The sequence below is a fragment of the Lathyrus oleraceus genome, chromosome 2 (assembly GCF_024323335.1).
Source record: "Lathyrus oleraceus cultivar Zhongwan6 chromosome 2, CAAS_Psat_ZW6_1.0, whole genome shotgun sequence".
NCBI lineage: Eukaryota > Viridiplantae > Streptophyta > Magnoliopsida > Fabales > Fabaceae > Lathyrus > Lathyrus oleraceus.
In genome coordinates this window covers 261,010,238-261,018,941 of record NC_066580.1, presented here as the reverse complement: position 1 = coordinate 261,018,941, position 8,704 = coordinate 261,010,238, and the positions used below count along the sequence as shown (strand labels likewise).

Here is an 8,704-nt window from a genome sequence, read left to right as displayed (position 1 = left end):
GACTTTATTTGATGATAAAAATACATATGACTAAAAATACAAAACTGGACAAATGGACATGTATCAGATGAATTTAAAATGTCCGTACAAAATTGGGGTATGACAAATTGGAGTATGGGAATCAACCTGCTTCGAATCATATAGAAATTTCTGCTAAAAAACCTTTTTCCTGATTTGATTCTAGTCAGGGAATACACCTGATTCAAAGGAGAGTTAAATTTTGTTTATACCTTGTTTTTCTCATAACTTGAGTTTCGTAACTCTGATTGAGACGCGGTCGAATGCGTTGGAAAGCTTATTTAATTCTCAATTGAATGATGATGCTTAATGATAATTTTTTTCATGTTTTATATTTGGGAAATTACTTTAATTCCCTTTCTTTATGTGTGCCATGTTCCATATATAATGAAAATGTAATGAATTTAAATGAACAATAATTGATCAAATACTATGATAATATATTAGTTTAACCATAGGATATTAGTTAGGTTAAAAGGTAAGGAAAGATAAACTTAGGTTATTATGATGAACCTAGGTTGTAATGCTTGATTATGAAAGGTACCCCGGTGTGTACCCATGAGCGAGTAATGACTTGATATGAATCATTCCATCTAAGAGATTTCCTGAATGAAATGGATTATGTATGATAGTCTAGTTATGATTCTAATTGAGTTTGTATGGAATGATTGATTATGAAAGGTACCCCGGTGTTCACCCATGAGCGAGTAATGACTTGATATGAATCATTCCATCTAAGAGATTTCCTGAATGAAATGGATTATGTATGATGGTCTAGTTATGATTCTAATGAGTATAATCAAGTAGTGGTTGATGATAATATTCACATACTTGAAAATACCCTTTTTCGTGCTTATTCTGAGTTCGACTCTTATGTAAGTAGTGATCGGGATATATGAATAATTGAGACGAATTATTATAACTCCATCAAGTATATTCTAAATAGTGGAGGTTTGGACTCCATTGACAACACGTGGAAAATGAAGTCCATGCAGTGGATGTCTAGTATCCATTAACCATATCTGGTGGAAAAAGCTTTAGTGCAGTCTATACAGTGGAGGTTTGGATCCCATTGATAATATATGGTGGATGGTGAAATCCATATAGTGGATATATGGTATTCATTGAACATATATGATAGATAGGGTAGTTCGTGTAGTGGAGCTTTGGTATCCATCGACAATATCTGACGAATGAATTAGTAGATCATGATGATCACTTTTGGACTAATCCCCTTGAGTTGCATGACAAGTGAAGTCATGAGTATGACATTACTGTATGTTGGGAACCTAGAAGAGCTTCGTTATTCTCGTTGTGTATTAAACACGTGAGAGTGGTATTTGTAGTGATTTATTGAGTAATGTGGACTCAAGTTCAAATGTTTCCATACGAAGCAAGAATCCCATAGATACTTAAGTTGTCATTCTATTTTGTGCGGATTACTTGAGTTAGAATATCTTATAGTGGCCCTTTAGATCTGAGTGGACTGATAAGATATGAGAGCCCACTTAGATTATTATCTCACCCATTACATTGTTGAATTTAGGTGACTAAGACAGGATCAGGGCAAAAGTAAAGTTCCTTGAAGATGTATGAAGATATTATGATATTTTGAGTAGTTTCCGCTATGTGTGTGTGTGTGTGTGTGTGTGTATAGTTAGTTAGTTAGTTAGTTAGTTAGTTAGTTAGTTAGTTAGTTAGTTAGTTAGACCCTCATATATTTCGTTAGGCACTCATGTATACCATCAACCAAGTTTAATGATGATCCAACTCACCAATAAACTTCTTACTACATATCCAGATGGAGGAAGAAACATGATAATTAGCCTTTCTACCGTTTTTTGAACTCTGGCTCTCAAAACTTTGGCCTAATCCTTAGTATAATTTGAGATACACCAACATCGATACAAGTTAGTAGCGTCATTTAGAAACCTCGGGGACCTTAGACCCAAACCACGAGATTTAAAATTGTTGCAGCAATGATTCTAAGCCACAATCACGGGTTTTCTCTTTTGGGTATAAGAACTCCATGTGAAGTTTCTACACCATTTCTCTACATCTTGAATCAGACTCAGAGGCCAAGATTATATCATGATATAATGCACCATCATACCTTAAATTACTGACCTCACTAGTTGAATTCTACCAGCTATAGATAAAAGGGATGCTTTCCATGCAGCAAGTTTACTTTTAATTATATCATTAATTTGTTGAAGGTTTGATTTCTTTGGTCTCCCTTTAAGATTGTTACCCCAAGATAAATAAAATAAATATCTCCCATAGTTAACTGAATTCTATTATCCAACAAACAATGTGTGGCAACTGACATTGATCATGCATACATAATGGTCTTGGATGGATTACAAACTTGATATGGGAAATATGCATATTGTTTTAAAAGATTCATAATGGCATCCAATGAAAATATGTTTCCTTTAGTGAATAGCATAATTTCGTCAGCATATAGAGTGTGTGAAGGAACCATCATACTTCTATAAGCTTTAATCAATTTGATTTTGTTATTAGATTCCAGTTTTGAAAGACATCTATTGAGCACATCTTCTGCAATACAAAACAAAAAAAGGAGACAAAGGGTCACCATGCCTAACCACTATGACACTTGATGTAAATATAAAGATCACCATTGATAGATATAAAAGCATTAGTGATTGGAGAATACATTCAATCCATCCGTAGAAGGTGTAATTGAACCCAAATTGCTTAAGGCATTTGAAGAGTAATGACAAGTTCAAGGTGTCAAAAGTTTTAGCTATGTCTACCTTCATATCAATGTTACCACCAAGAGTCTTTGTATGAACAATATTAACCACTTCAGAAGTAAGGCAGATGCAATCCTTGATGCTTCTTCCTTGAATGAAACCATATTGTTCCTTAGAAATGATTTGGGGAAGCACTATAGTCAGCTTATTGGCCAAGATTTTTGTGATAATTTTATATTTAAAAATTTCTATTGCAATTCGCCAATACATATCTATGTAGAAATTACTCTAGATTTAGGAATTAGCACCACAGTTTTAGAGTTGTAACTAGGAGGATCCAACTTTCCTTAAAAAACCACAATATGGCTCTTATTGTAACACCCTGGTTTTGATTATTTTATTTTTAATAGAGTCTTTGAGTGATTTAAATTATTTTATTAGGATTATTGATGATGGTTGGGTTTTTAGTAGAAATTATCTATATTTTTATTTATTTGAAATAATAGAGAAAATGAGAAATTGTGCTTTGTAGAGGAAATATAAACTACTTAAAATTAAGGCGGTGAATATAATTATTAGGATTTGAGGGGATTATTAGAATTAATAAAAATAAAAATAGGATTTTTATTTAAAAAAGAGAAGAGAAATGGAAAAGGGAGCTTTTTCATGAAACAAGTTGTTAGTAGAGTAAAAGAAAAACCCTATCAGAGCAAGAGTAGGAGAAGAGTCTCCATAGCCAAAGCTTCAAGCTTTTCCGTGAATTCGAGGTAAAAGGGGGAGGATTGTCCATGATATGGGTGTTTAAGCTTAAAGGATATAGATGATTCCTTATCCTCTTCCATTTTTCCTTTCCATTTCCCTCCATTGTTGTGTAGCTTGAACCTTGAAGCAGTTTTTTCAAAACCTCTTTAGGTTGCATATATTTAATTATAAAATTGTGCGCTAGTTATTGCTAAAATTTATGTCCATGCGTGTGTTAAATTCAAAAAGTGTGTTTTGATGTGTTGGTTGTTTGATTATTCCTTTTGGACGATTGCTATGCGTTTTGGGATATTTGGGACTCAAAATCGGGGTTCCGAACGGGATCCAATGGAGAAAACACATAAAACGACATTCTGCACAGCGCTGACAGACGTCACCTTCGTGATGGGCCAACCGTCACTAAGTTGGGGAAGAACTATGATAGGGATGCGTCGATGGGCGTCAGTGAGGTGACAGGCAGACCTTTAGAGCCTTAGAGACGGGCTCCCTTGCCCAGGATTTAGCGTGGTTATAAGTGATTGAGAAGGGAGAGTGACGGGTGGGGTGACGGCCATCAGCCCTGCGAGGTGTTGGTTGTCATCCCTATGGTGATTGTTTTGGGTCGTTTGACTCCATTTTTTTAGTGGTTTCTGTTTTCAATTGTTATTTGATGTTGTTTGATAATGTTTGATGAGTATTGACGAGAAAATTATATATTTTTAATTATTTTTATGATGAATGCCTCATGAAGAGGAAAACTGTTGAGTTTATGCTGAGATATTTCAGTTTAGTGGAACCATTGATGTGGCCTTGCATTGGCGATGGTTTATGTTGAGTTTTAGGATCAAGAGGAACCAGTGATGAGTATTAAGGTTGGAGGTTGAGACTATTATTGCATATATTTTTGTAGTATTCATGCATCATGTATATTGGAGATAGGTAGGACTTATGTCCAGTGACGAGTATGACTTTGGTCCAGTGACGAGTTAGGACTTCAGCCCAATGACGAGTTGGATAATTCAGTAACACACCTTTGAATATCCGAATTTTAGCACCACATGCTTTGGAGTAAAGGAGATGAATACATTTCATATGTAATTTCATTTGTGAATTATTATTGTTGTGGGTGGATTGTATGATTTATTATTTATACTAATTGCATTATCCTTGTTGTTTTATGCACTGTTAACATATGTGAATGTATTCTCACCCCCTGTTTGTTTCTGTGTTATTCTTTACACATGTGGTTTAGATACCCAGGTAGAGACTGAGGAGCATTAGTTGTTGCTTGTATTGGAGGATGGCATAGTTGACCTTCTTCGTTGTTTATCTTTTTGTGTTGTTTAGTTTTTTGTCTGCTGCTCTGATAGTGTAACATTGAGTTAGGAATACCTGATTTTGTTTTTCTACGAGTTATTGAATTATCTATTTTATGATTAAATGAACTTGATTTCTATTTATGAGACAATTGGAGTTGTGTTAAAATTTATTTTACGCTCCTATTATGATTTAAGAATGTTATGTTGAGAAGTGTGAAACCCTTTTTAAGTATTTTATTCCACATTATTTATAACTTAAGTGTTTCGGGTTTAGGGTGTTACACTTATCACATATTTCTTGAACACCTTATAGTAATCTTGATAAAATAAAAGCCCACATCCATCAGGACCAACTGCATTGTCTTTCTTCAACATAAAAGTGGCTTTGTAAACTTCCTTCTCTAACGTCAATATGGTTAGAAGCATATTGGCCGATAATTTTCAAATTGTGATTATTGAATAGAGAGAATTTGATCACTTATTAAATTGGTTTACAAGTTTCCAATATCAAAAACCCCAATTATTGATTAAAGTTAAGTTTTGTGAAGATAACAAGAGTTTTATGCATATTGTTGTAATTGGTATACATTTTGTAGGTTTTGACGCTAAGGAAATAGTTTGGGCAACAATGTGTCATACCCCAAAATGTATCCTCCTTTTTTTCAATTTTGTCTAACTTATTATTCACTACATCTGCATATCCACATTCCCTAATCATCCACCGTAACACATTCATTATCAACTGCATCTTTCAAATGGCATCCTTGATTCAAATGCTTCTTGTTATTTAAGATACAAGGAACATCCTTGATTCAAATGCTTCTTGTTATTTAAGATACAAGGAACTAAATCATGATTGGCAGGTTTTTGCTCATTATACTTTATCTTGACAATATGGATTTGTGGGTACAACAAACTGGTATTTGATATTGATCTTGATTAAGTTTTCGTAAGAACCATAAATCGTTGGTTTTGTACCTCTGATCATTTTAGCTACATGTTTTTATTCTAGTCCCTGAAAGTCCACCATTGAGGGGTACCTTTTGACAACCATTTTCATTCTTATTGGGTGATTATATGTGATTTTGTTTTGTTCATGGCATTGGTATCATCCAAGATATCAAAGGTTTCAGTTTCAAAGATTGATTTTTGGAGGGAAAGCTAATTGGAAAGGGAAAACATAAGTTCATTCAAAGAAGATCATTTTTCATCAAATCGTTCATTACAACATTCTAAAATCCAAATTATAAACTTTACACACAAAAAGTACACTTTTGACCCACAATTGACTTTGGTCGACTGTTGACTTTTTGGTCGACCAGTTGACTAAAATCAACTTTCTACCCCTAACCCTAAGTCCTTGAATTCCTTCTCCCACAAGCCAACTCATCTTGGTCGTCAAACCTTGCTTTTTCATGATTTTTGGTGTGTTGCATATCTTTATTTCAAACCTTGCATACCAAGCCCTCCTGTGTCCACACCTGTAGCAAACAAAACCATATTTCAAATCAGTAAGACATCATCAGCATCCATGTACATACATAACACAAAATATTCCAAAAACCAAGAAACAAATCATACACAAACCCAATTTAGCATGAACTATCCCATTTCAGTTCACAATCATTCTAACTTGCTTCTAACAATTTGATAACCAATCACCATTTGACATTCCATTACCATAACAACCCGCAAAATCTCTAACAATTAGCATTTCACAAAACCATGGCCATGTCATTTCAAATTCAAGTAGCTTTTTCAAAAATAGCATGATAATTCAAAGCCAATGGCTAAAATCATTAACAACAAGTTATAAGTTATCATAACAATTTAACTGCTAATGGTTTATGCATGACTAATTCATATTTTTTTCTTCTTCTCATAACATGATCACTCATTTCCAATTCAATTCACAACACATCTAACAATCAATAACAGCCATACAACATTCATTAGTTAACTAACCTTTATTTTCTTCTCTAACAACTAAGAGTGTTGTACCATTCTTCCTTTGGAATTCACTTAGCTAACCAACTAGCTGCATAACTAACTAACTTAACAAGTGATAGCAACTATAACTAACATCTGTATTAACTAGTTTCAACTAACCTTTTTTAACAGCACATGCTAACTATTCCAACTCATTGACTTACACTTTCAGCTCCAGCAAACCAAATAATAACTAGGCTTCCTAACTTTCCAAGCCATCCCAAAATTGCTCTATCCATCCAAGTGAATTACAAGCATACATAAACAATCTGAAATTCATTCAATTAACAACATCAGCAGTTCACACCTCAGTTTAAATTCATACATAACAAGTCATTAACAAATAATTAGAATCCAACACAAACAATTCGTTAACCCAACTTTGATTAAGAAAACTGCAACTAACAACTAACAATATCATAACGGAAATTTAACATTTTAAACCAAGCTAATCACACTTTAACATCAACATTAATTTAAACTGAATTTAATAGATTTTGACTGATTCAATTAGCAATTAAGCACTAACAGAATTCCAGCTAATTAGCATAACATTACCTAACTGACACTAATATAATAACTTTACATCACAATGAGCTTCACTCGCTAATAATTTCATTCAAATAACAACTACAACTAACTTCCCCTAACAGAATCTCAGTTTCAACTAACTTAGCAGAACTCAACTGTAACTGAAACCTCTAATAGTGTGATGACAGTTCCCTTTTTCTAACTGACTTGATTTAAGAAAATTTAACAGAGCTAGTTCTGTTAAAATTGAAGGTTCTATATAATCATCTTCGGTACCATTTTCAAGGGGGCCACGATTCATTCCAGGATCCCATACTCTCATCTCATTTCTCTGAGAATCACTATTCACCCTCACCACACGCTCCTCCCATTGCTGTGAGAGCTTCAACATTTGAAGCTATGCACAGTGAAGCTTTGAGTATACATCCATCTTCATCATTTCAGATCATGAATCTCAACTACTCTCATTCATATTTCACCCTCACGCGCGAGCTCAATGGTGGAATGAAGAAGAAAAGAAGAAGGAGAGTGAAATAACCGAAGATTAAGCATAGCAAAGAAAGGAAGAGCTTGTTACCTGATTCGAAGCCTTCTTGATTCGTCTTCTCCAATCCATTATATCGCCGAAGCAAAACTCTACTTCGGAGGTAATTTTATCGCTCATTTTTGTCGTAAAATCGATACCATGTCGTAGTATTCATTCAGAGCAACATTAGCCCTATGGTGTAGGATCGGATCGAGCATCGATGGCTATTTAATTTCTTTTTTCTGTTCTAGGGTTATTGAACCTTTTCTTAAGATTCGAGGTCATGGTTAGAAATTCATGAAAATAAAGGGGGATTTAGAAAGAGGAGACGGAGAGGAGTGTTTTAGTGTTTGGAATTCTGTGTTAGGGACTGCTCCGCTGCCGTTGGCACGGCGGAGCCTCTGTCTTAGAAGAGACCTATTGGTTTGAAAATGGAGAGGGAGATATGTCAGATCACGTGTTATTTTTATTTGAGACTAGTTCAGGATGACTTCTTTCCTTGGGTTTGTGTGGGCTTAAGAGTCCCAGGCCCATTGGCCTTGACCCCCTTTCACACCTCACGCAGGCTAGCACACCCCCTAACCTGGATGAGTTTCGGTTGGGCTTGGTCTTCCGGGCCTAAACCAGAATTAATATTTGCATTCCCTTCATAGGCTTTCACCCTTTTTTAACATACTAGTGAAATAATATTAGTTTAGTTAATCTTGTTTAATTTTCTTAATTAAAGTCTGAATTAATAGTTTTACTTTCTATTTTTAATTAAGATAATGATTTTTAATCGTGTTTTAATTAGATTAGTTGTAATTTTAGGCTAACTTTGTGTTAATTAATCAATTGTGATTAATAGATATTTGTGATTA

The 8,704-nt window shown here is 34.3% G+C and overlaps 1 long non-coding RNA gene across 1 annotated transcript; it reads right to left on the bottom strand.

Annotated features, from left to right (window-relative positions):
• Positions 1–5,983: 5,983 nt before the first annotated feature.
• LOC127119086 (uncharacterized) lies at positions 5,984–8,313 on the bottom strand. The gene is made up of 2 exons (XR_007802612.1): positions 7,896–8,313; positions 5,984–7,056 (listed from the first exon to the last, which is right to left on the bottom strand). It is a non-coding gene; the product is annotated as an uncharacterized LOC127119086 (long non-coding RNA).
• Positions 8,314–8,704: the final 391 nt, after the last annotated feature.